This window comes from Rhinolophus sinicus, linkage group LG03 (assembly GCF_036562045.2).
Source record: "Rhinolophus sinicus isolate RSC01 linkage group LG03, ASM3656204v1, whole genome shotgun sequence".
NCBI lineage: Eukaryota > Metazoa > Chordata > Mammalia > Chiroptera > Rhinolophidae > Rhinolophus > Rhinolophus sinicus.
Window position 1 is genome coordinate 7699025 of NC_133753.1, and position 11421 is coordinate 7710445.

Consider the following 11421-nt stretch of genomic DNA (forward strand, 5'->3'; position numbering starts at 1 on the left):
TAACTGACATTCAGTACCCAGAGCACTTGACATCCAGAATCCAGACCATCTGACATCCAGTATCCAGACCACCTGACATAGAGCATCCAGACCACCTGACATCCAGTACCCAGACCACCTGACATCCAGTACCCAGACCATTGGTCCTCTGGAGGATGACTATCTGGGACCAATCCAGAGGCTAAGAATGCATGACTGATTCTCCTCAAGAATATACTTTTTACTAATAGAACTCTTAGCTTTTCTTTCTTCTTTAGAACACTCTGGGTATTGCCTCGTTGTATTTGCAGTTTGCAAACCCTAAGACCCTTGAATAAATCTTTATCATTTATTTCTAGTCAAAGCCTCCAAACCCATTTTGAGTTTGTTTGACACAGTCCTGACACGTATGTAATTTCTACTCTGTGTCAGGCACCTTTCTAAGACATAAATACCTCAACTCAGCTAACCTTCACAGGAATCCAGCCTGTCTGGCTTCAAAGTCGGTGTTCTTAACCACTCTGCTATCCCCCTTTTCAATCCAGTGAAATAATGGATGTGGATATTGGATGCATGGCAGGTCACCCCTAAATATTAGTTTTGTTCTTTCTGATATTGAGGTAGGTAGCTGGTACACTCTGTAAGTGAATAAATTTGTCTCATATAACATTTATTGCTTACCATTTCTTTTCCCTATATGGTTGTCTGAGTTTAGGTGTGAACAGTGGCCATTTACATGGAAGGTGTGTAAAGAGGTTGGCCAGGTGGTTGAGGGGGGTGGGTTCTGATTTTTTTTTTTATGCCATGTATGTCTCCCAAGAGACAATGGCAGCAGAAACTCAGAAACACTTTCAGAGATTAAACCCCTTTCCCTGTCTGTTTTCTGGTGATACTTAAGGGTCTGTGCCTCGGAGACACAGCCATTTCTTTGGGGATGTTTGGCTATGCTTTTTTCCCCACTTCTACATTAATTGGCTTTTTGGCTTCTCTCTGGAGACTTATTGACAATTCACAGCACTTAACACTCCGGGAAGCTTAGAAGCTGGAAAATGCAGGGGCTTTCAAACACTTTTTTTTCGAAAGAAACTCTTAGAACCTTCCCTTCAAAAGAAAGCAGATAACGTGGGCCCAGTGGAGCTGGGGAATAGACAGGAGGGTCAGAACCCCATCTGCCATCTCCCCTTTCCCTATAACTTCTCTGAACCAAGTATAAACCAGTGATCAAGTCCAACTCCATCAACATACAGAAGGGGAAACTGAGTCCCAGGACGGTTTCCGGGGAGGCCTGGGATCTAGACCTGCAGTGGCTGTGATGAACCGGGTGCATAAACTTGAGTCAAGTTCCTCCTTGACCTGGGGACCTCAGGTGACTGCTCCTCACACTGGCCATTCCTCCACATTGGGACCCTTTAATCTGAGGGTGCTGACTTCCCAAGTGGGCACAGGGCTCCATGGAGAGGCCTCCCAGAGTCCATAACCCTCTGAAATGGTATATGGGACTGGGCATGTGTGCTTTTCCCAGGAGAGAGGACCTAGAGCCTTCATCACGTTATTGGAGGGGTCTTCTATGATCCAAAGCATCTGGAGATCCATCAGAATAGACAGACCTTGTGAAGCCCTAGTGTTCCAGATCTACGAGATGGAAATCCTCCAAGGACTGAGAATCCAGTGCTGATGCTTCTGTGAATTCTATTGACTGAGAAAGTTCCAGAAGGCACCTGTCCATTTACATACTTCTCCATCCACCAGTCACATAGTTTTAAAAAAATGTTTTGATCCAGTTTTGAAGTCCTGATGGGAGGCGGGTCAGTTCTTCCTGAGCAGCTCGGTTCACACTCCAATCACTTCTCTTATTGGGCTCTCATGCACTGGTCCTAACCATCTGGGGCCAAGTGCCAAGCAACTGTGGATAGCCACAATACCTTGGACCTCGCAAAGCTATTCAAATTAGCCAATCCACAGGGAGCCCGAGAAACCTGGCTCACCCTCCCCTGCTTGCCCTGTAGAAGCTGTTTCCAGCTTGCTGTTACCCTGTCCCGGTGTTGTCCGCTGTGTGGCTCTGCCTCAAGCCTTCTCTCATTTTGGAACAAAAGTAACAAAAAGCTCCATCTTTCTTCCATCTAAGTGTCATTGTGTTGTGTCCTGCCATCAAAAGAATCTTCAAATCTTATGAAACAATTACCCACTCTTCCATTCACCTACACTTGTATCTAACTACTCATTCAACTATCCACCTATCCATCTGTCCATCCATCCATCCACCCATCCACCTACCCATCTATCCATCCATCGACTCACCCTCTCACTCACCCAGCTACTCATCCACTGTTTTATCAGACATCCACATAGCTGGGCCGTGTGTTTTTGGGGGAGAAATGAATGAATCAAGCACACCCATGCCAGGGAGAACCTCACCACTGAGGCCAGTTCCCAGTTTGGGGCAGAGCCCCAAACATTTTAAAAGGAGCACCCTATGGACTGCAACCACCCACACTAATTTATATCTTGATTAGCACATTGTTTATACCTCATTTTTGCTATGAGAAATTTGGCTAAGCGCTTCCTGCAAAATCTCTGCAGCCACTGACTTAAACCCCTCACCATTCGGCCTGCTTGGCTGGGGTCTGCGGGGTGCTCAGCCCTGCCAGGACTCTGGCTCCAGCCAGCCCATCTGCACCCAGAGAGAACCAGAGGAGGGATGGATTTCTGCAGAAGCCTGACAACCTCCCCACTAAGCCAGGGTCCCTTTGTGCGGCGTGCAAAGAGCCTGCCCTCCTGCCGTCCAGTGCTCTGGTCCTTCCAGCCTCACATCCAGGCCCTAAGCTTTTGCCGCATAGAGCCACTTAAGGCTCCTGAATGGGGCAGGAGGCACTTGACTCGGCATCTTTGTCCATGCGTGCAGTCTTCTCTGCCTGGAGTGCCCTTCCTTTGCCTCCCTCGAGGGCTCTTGTCCTTGTCTTAGGAAGCTGTTCAGGAGCCTGGTCAGGGACTGCATCCTGTCTGCACTCAGCAGCCTGGGTTCTCCTCTGTGCCCCCTGGATGTGAGCTCCCTGAGGCAGGGACTCCTGTCTCCCTTATTGCTATTTATCGTGCCGCTGATGTAGATGATGTTGGATCTGCCGGCCGTTTCCGGGTGAGGGCCGGGATCGTGTCTCGTGAGACCGAAGAATGGAAACACGGATGCAGGAGAGGCAAAGAGTTTTAAAAAGAGGATAGTTTTTTGAAAACAAAGAGTCAGAGCTCCCAAGTGGGAGGGGGTCCCGAATGGGGGTGCCCAGTGACTGAGGCAAAAGCTCTTACTTTTATACCTTCCCCTGCCTGCTTGGGGAAGGGGGCTGGAGCCTTCCAATTGGATTCATCTATCAGGTTTGTCCTGTTTGCCCATCCTGAAGGGATTAACGAAATAACCCATTCCTACCTATCAGATCTGCTCCTTTGTCAGGCCAAAAGGGATTTGAGATAATTTATTAACCTTAGTGATACAGTTTATGTGTTCTTACCACAACAGTGGAGACACTGCAAAGACAAGGCATATTCTCTTGTCTTTGTCCTGGAATGAAGGAGACATTCTAGAACCTGGAGTTTCAGCATATGGCTGCTTTTTTGTTTATTACACCAGAGATCTTCCTGGCTACCTAACAACATGCTAACTAACCTGTCTCACCGCCCAGAGCAGGCACCCTGTGAACACCTGCTGTTGGAAGGAAGACATAAACCCCCAACTCCAATCTTGTTGGGGTGAAGAAAAGACCATGCAAAATACAAAAACAGGCTATAGACGTGTATGTATGCATGTTTATATACGAATGTCTGCCCCTCCAACCCAGTGTTCTGGAACATTCTTTCCAAACCCAGTGTTCTGGGGCATTCTGTGTGTGAGGCCGAGGTCTTCAAACCCCCAGCTCAGGAAGTCCATTTTCCACTGGCCTCCAGGAGCAGACTGTGCTTTTATCCAGAACTCCATGGTCCTGATCAGAAAGCCAGAAAGCTGTTCTGTGTTAATCAGTGGACACCTGGGAAAGAGCCCATCTGTGACACACACCCTAGACAGACCAGTCCTGGAAAACTGGAACACGGATTGGAAGGTAAGCACTGGTTTTGATTCATAGCAAACCACATGCAAGTCTGTAGTTTTGACTGGTTGGCACTAACGCCCACATCTATGAACCCTACAAGCGCATCTCAGCCAATGGGCAGCCGTCTGCATCCTGCCCAGTTCTGCCCCCAGTGGCCCCCACGCAGCCCTGATGGAGGCGTCATCCTCTGGCGCAGACCCAGCCCTCATTGGCCAGCTCTGACCCCCATGCTGCCCACTGCCCAGTGATAGCTATTGGCTATTGAATGTCGTCCTACATAAAGAAAAACTTTAAATTTAAATTATTAACATGCGTTTTACCATTCACCTTTATATTGCTCAAGGCATTTTAAATGCAAATATCTGTGCATTTAACTCACATGAGAAATCACCGAAATGACACCGTTTATGTATTCTTACCACAACAGCGGAGAAACTGCAAAAAACAACCTTATCTGTCTTTATTTAACTTCTTTTTTTATTTATTTATTGGGGTGACAATTGTTAATAAAATTACATAGATTTCAGGTGTACAATTCTGTATTACATCATCTATAAATCCCATTGTGTGTTCACCACCCAGAGTCAGTTCTCCTTCCATCACCATATATTTGATCCCCCTTACCCTCATCTCCCATCCCCCACCCCCCTTACCCTCTGGTAACCACTAAACTATTGTCTGTGTCTATGAGTTTTTGTTTCTCATTTGTTTGTCTTGTTCTTTTGTTGTTTTTGGTTTATATACCACGTATCAGTGAAATCATATGGTTCTCTGTTATTTAACTTCTTGATGTGGGATTTTCCCCACAATTTCTGTCCCACTTGGCTGTCCCACAACGCTCTCCTCAGATTCAGGGAGTGAGTGAAGTCCTTGCTATTTGGGGTGCAAAGACCCTTGGAGGTGGGAGAGGTGGTGGAGGCCAGCCCTCCTTTTGTCCCCCTCTCCTTCTCCCTACTGCCCTGGGAGGTGGATGGCCGGGCCTGGGCCTGTTGGGGCTGACAGACTGTCAATCGATCACTCAGGTTTGGTGGGAAGAAGCCGTGGTGAGCCAGTCCGCCAGTCAGCCTGGCCACATTTCCTAAGTCTGTCCTTGGCCCTGGGGGTGTAACCTCCGGTAGGTCTTGAGAGCTGATTACTCACTTCCTGCTCCTGGGGCATGGGTGGGGGCTTTGGAGCCTGGAAAATCCTCAGGGTGAGGAGCCGAGGCTGCTTCCTGGCTTCCCTGGACCCCTCTTCTCCTGGGACTGACCACAAAGCCAGGGTCTGCAGGGAGCCAGCTGTACCCGCAAAGTCCTCGTACCTCCCACCAAACCTGGGACCCCTACCACAGCCCTAGCAAGGGTCCGCTTCACGGTCCTGGCGCCCACTAGGCTGCCCCAGTGCCCAGGCCTCTCCTCGCCTCTCCCTTTCCCACTCCCCTCTCCTCACTCTCCTCCTCCTCTTCTTCATCAGGACTCAGAGAAGAGAGTCCCTGGTGAATGGTGAAGTTGGCTGTGATGGGATCTGCTGTAGTTTCTCCTCGAAGGACTTGAAGGACTCGAGGGGGCTGGGGGGAAGCTGCAGTGACAGGCTGAGATGATTGGAGAGGTGAAGAGAAGGGAGCTGGAAGGACACTGAATTGCCCTCCCCACCCCCATCTGCCCTCCAAAATCCAAATCTTAGTTTCATCCAGAGGGGGCACTGTGAGTCCCATGCTCAGGGAGGGATTGGAGGGCTTGGCACCCATGAGCTGGCCGCATCCATCTGTCTCCTGTGTCTACCAATCAGCCCTTCAGGGCCTAGGTGTCCAGTGCCCTGGATGCTGTTCTGAGCTCACACTGCGCTCTGCACACACTGTTCCCTCACCTGGTTCCTTTCCCCTCAGCTCTGCAGACCCTGTCCTGTCGCTGCCTATACAGTACAGTGCACCTATGCAGTACAGTGCACCTATGAAGTACAGTGCACCTGTGCAGTACAGTGCACCTATGAAGTACAGTGCACCTGTGCAGTACATTGCAGCTATGAAGTACAGTGTGCCTGTGCAGCATGGTGCACCTGTGCAGTACGGTGCACCTGTACAGTACGGTGCACCTGTGCAGCATGGTGCACCTGTGCAGTACGGTGCACCTGTGCAGTACGGTGCACCTGTGCAGTACGGTGCACCTGTACAGTACGGTGCACCTGTGCAGTACGGTGCACCTGTACAGTACGGTGCACCTGTGCAGTACGGTGCACCTGTGCAGTACGGTGCGCCTGTGCAGTACAGTGCGCCTGAGCAGTACAGTGCATCTGCTGCAGAAGCCCCCATGCTCTCTGAGCTCAGTCTCCACAGCCCCTCACTTTCTGACTGTGCTCTCCAAGTACCCCATGACATGTCTTCCTTGAGGTCGTGGGCCAGAGTCCTTTTGAACCCCTGTCACTTGCCACTGGGGTGGCTCAGTGCACCTGAACTGACTGACTGCTTTGTCCATCAAGTTCTTAACATAACATAGAGATGATGACTCCTGCCCTGCAGGCTGTGAAACTCAGAGAAAATGATTGACATGCGGCCACTGGCAGAGCCACACCACAGGTAGGGTCCATAATAGAGGTGCTGACCTTGACTTTCAGCCCAGAGCTGTCACCACCAGCTGCAAGTGTTTGGGCAGGTGCCCAGGTTGCTCGTGGTAAAGAGGGCTGTGGAGGTGGCCAAGTGGGAATTCGTGTAACTCTTTATCCCCACGAGACTATTCCTCTCTCCTTGGCAGTATGGACTATAAGAACTCTCCCTTCACCCCCTTTTTAAACAATCGAGGTGAAATTCCTATGACACATATTAACCGTTTAAAAGCCTATACAGATCAGTGTTATCTAGTATATTCACAATGTTGTACAACCATCACCTCTATCTAGTTCCAAAATATTTTCAGCACCCCCAAGGAGACCCCGCACCCATTAAGCAGCTACTCCCCATCCCCGTCTCCCTCCAGCCCCTGGCAACCACCATTCTGCCCTGTGTCTAGGGATTTACTTACTCTGGGTATTTCATATATATGGAATCATACAATATATGACTTTTGGGGTCTGGCTTCTCATACTCAGAGTAATGTGTTTTTCTTTATTATGAATTAATTAAATTTTAATTTTTGATTACAGTTGGCATTCAATATTATTTAATGTTAGTTTCAGGTGTACAGCATAGTAGTTAGACATTTATATAATTTATGAAGCGATTCCCCCGATTAGTCTAGTACCCACCTGGCACTGTACCTGGTTATTCCAATATTACTGACTTTATTCCCCATACTGTACTTTATATCCCCTTGACTATTTTGTAACTTCCAATTTGTACTTCTTAATTTCTTCACTTTTTTCTTTTCTTTTTTTTTTTTTTTTTTAAGGAGGGCACAGCTCACAGTGGCCAATGCGGGGATTGAACTGGCATTGTCGGTGTAGTATCAGCATCACGCTCTAACCAACTTTGCTGACTGGCTACCCCTACCTTTTCTACTCAGCTCCCCAGCCCCCTCTCTCCTCCAGCAACCATCACTTTGTTCTCTGTATCTAAGAGTCTGTTCCTGTTTTGTGTGTTCGTATTTTTTGTTCTTCAGATTCCACGTATAAGTGAGATCATATGGCATTTTTCTTTCTCTGCCTGACTTATTTCACTTGGCATAATAACTTCCAGGTCCATCTATGTTGTTGCAAATGGGTTAGATTTCACTCTTTTTTGTGGCTGAGTCGGCGTAACATTTTTGAGGTTCATCCATGTTGCAGAATGTCAGTCCTTCGATCCTGCTTATGGCTGAGCGATACCCTTCTGTGGATAGACCACCTTTGTTTATCCATTCTCATGCTGAGGGACATTTGCGCTCTTTCGACCTTTTCACGATCGTGAACAGTGCTGCTAGGAAGACACATGTAGAAGTGTTTTAGTTCCTGTTTTCAGTTCTTTTGAAATTCAATTGCTGGGTCATGTGTAAGTCTATGTTTAACTTTCTGAGGAATCACCAGACTGTTTTCCACAGCAGCTGCCATCAGCAGTGTTTTCCTCGCTTGTTCCTCACTTGCAAGTTCAAATACTCGGCCCACTGCAGGAGCTTGGGTGGGGAAGGACCCTATGTTTCTCGGGGGGTCAGTCCTTCATCGCTGTCAGCATCAGCACCCTTTTCATCACCAACGTTGGTTTCCATATTTTACATCCCTGAGGTGCCGCTCATTTGAACCATCACGAGGCTGAGAGGTTGGGTCACCTGCTCAAGGTCACCCAGCTCCAGTGTCTCAGCTGGAGCAACTCCAGGCCTCCCGACCCCCGCACCCTGGCCTGGAGCTCCAGCTGGAGTCTGCACCTCCCCGCAGAGACCCGGACAAGTCAGGCTTTCCCTGGTTCCTCTCGGCCCCCTGTCCCTCTGCCCAAACCCAGGCTTCAGTTACATCCCCATTTATCCCCCACTCAACTCCTCGGGCCTCCCTGGGACAGAGAAAACTCTAAGTACACAACACTCTGGCCCACATTCCTCTGCCCTGATGATATCACTTGATCCACAGCCTGGGGGCCCCCAGCCAGGTGCCCTTCACTGTTGAGTAATTCCCCTTCAGGTCTGTTTTCTGAACGCAGCCCCTAGGAGCTCCCTGGCCCGAGAGCTCACCCAAGTCACCCTGAGGTCAATCACAGCCATCCAGGCTCCTAAGTGCTGAGCGTCTTGCTCTAGCCCGGCTCTGCCAGGCAGGGAGTAGGTGTCACCTCCAACCCACATGGTCAGCTCCCAGTGGGAATCCTTGCACCATGTCCCCTGAGGCTCCCAGAGATCAACAACCTGAGCTCACATACATGCCCCCACGGCCACCATCCGGACTAGACCCAGCGACTCTCACCAAGGGCGTTGCAGTGGCCCCAGCTGGTTTCCCACTTCCCCTCCTCCCGTCCCACTCTTCCTCTTTCCAGCTGTCCCAGGGATCTTTCTTTAATGGAAAAACTTAAAATAAATTGTATGTGGTAAAGCTCATTCTTTGTGGTGTCCAGTTCTGTGGGTTTTGACAGATGCTGAATTATGTACCTGACACCCCAGAGCCACAAAAATAGTTCAATCACCCCACACATTGCTCCTGTGGCCCCCTTGTGGTCAAGCCTCCTTAGTCCCTGACTTTCTGGCAACCATTGATCTGTTTTCTGTCCAGAGACATTTTTAAGATGGCAAACTAACCTCCCGTGATTCTACTGCATCTAAAATCAGACTCAGCTCCAGGCCCTCTTCCCCAACCCGACGCTTTGCTGCCCCAGGACGTTGGCACCGCTGGCTCCCTCCCCTGTCAGCTCCCACAGCCAACTCCTCCCTTCCCCGGTCTCAGCCTCAGTGGGTCGTCCTCTGGGAGTCTCCCCAGCCATGCTGGCTAAGGTGTCCTCCGCCCGGCCTGTTATTATGTCATCTGGGGGCTCTTCTGTGGGATGCCTGCCATGTGCAGTTGTGTGTGTTTGTTTCTTTGTATATCTCCTATGTCTGTTGTGAACTCGTAGCTCATGAGGGCAGGGACCATGTCTATACTATCCGCCAATCCACAGGCAGGCACACAGTAGGTCCTCAATAACCACTCATTGAACAGATAAAGGAGGGCTGCAGAAGGCTGGGAAGCCAGTTTCTCTCTGACTTTCAATCTGTACCTTTTCCATTACGCCTGTGGCCTCACTGGAAGTCTCACTCATCTGTCCATCCATCTGTCTATCAAACACCCACTGAGGCCAGCTCTGTCCCCGTGTGCCAGCCTAGGGCTTGCATAGCCGGGTAAGGCTGGTCTCTGCTTTCTCATGATCAAAATTAACAGTCTTCTCCCACCCCATGCACTTCGGAGGTGGGAGAGGACTTTCCCATCCATCTTCCATGTGGCTGCCTTCTCACAGTGCCGTGAGGTGACTGACACTGAAATTATCAACAGAAGGGAAGTGACCTGCCCTGGGACAACAGGAGCTGAAGATGGCAGAGGGCTCCCTGGGCTCCTCAGAGACATGCAGCTGTCTCTGAGAAAGGCCGTTTGGGGAAGGCAAGAGATGGGACAAGAGGACAGTCCCTCACTGGGCCCTAGGGTGGGCACTGTGGCAGCCTGGACCCTGGGAGGGTCTGTGGGAGAGCATGTGGCAGGGGGGCCACCTCAGAGCTGGAGGCCGCCTCCATGCCTGGTGGGGAAACTGGGGTCCTTTAGGCTGGGCTTTTCCCTTTCCACCCCTACAGGGGACAAGTGGCTCCCTCTGTTTCTCGGTGGGTCATGAAAGCATCCTGGTGATGGGGGGGGGCAGGGTGCTCTCGGGCTGAGGGAGGAACCAGCCCCCACGTCAGGGTGACAGTGAGCAAGCATGTCCTGTTGTTCCTGCCCCATAAATAGGAACCACTTTCCTAAATGAACCCCGACGGGGTTGAGGTGGAAGCCAGATCCAGAAATAGGCAGCCCCCCCACCCCCCCACCGTGAGCCGAGACTGCGTGGGTGGTGGCTGGCTGCCCTTCCGGACACCAAGCTCTGCCCTCTTCCCAGACCAGAGTGATTCAGAAAGTGAGGAGGTGACCTTTTCCTTCCCTCATGGTCACTTTGCTTGATTCCATGGTTTGTTTGAGGACTTTCTCAGCAACCTCATGGAAACCAAAGTGAATGATGTCAGATTATTATTATTGAGAAGGACACGGTGCCCGGTGTAAGGGAAATCTGTGATGAACCCTCGCTGACTGAACACACAGTGCAGTGTCCTCTGCCCCCGTGCACACGGGCACTTAGAGACAAGCACGAGAAATCAGGCAGGCCTGTCACCAAATGCAATGGGTAAGGGGCATGTCTGAGGGTCACCTGGAGGCCGTGCAACGGGGAATGGTGCCCAAAGCCACCTCAGAGCTGTCCTGTGTAGACACTGCTGCTGCCCCACTGGGCACAGACCTCGCTGTTGCCACTGCTGATGTGCCCAGGCCTAACTCAGGACGCCGCGCTGCCCCTGGTGCCTGGGGGAAGCTGGGTGCAGCTGCAGCCACCCTCCGGGGCTGGGCTCCTAGGTGCTCACTGGCTTCTGATTCAAAGGCCCACGTGGGAATGTCCCGTTGGTGATACTAGTCATGCCTGCACCCCAGTTGCAAGAGAGGCTGGGAAAACATTTGCCATCCTCCCAGACGCATATACATATATTCCACTTGCTTCCCCTCCCTCATCTTCCCTCCCGATATGATTACATAAAAAATTTGGTTACATCAACCACCAGTTTTCGTGCTATTAAGCCTATGTGATACGGAATGTGGTGTGACTATGTCGTTACTGGGAAGAAAGTGGTGCACCAGGATTAGTTTTTATTGGTTTCCTAGGGCTGCTGTAACCAGTAGCACAACCTTCATGCTTAAAACAACAGAGATGTATTATTCTTTCACAGGTCTGCTGGCT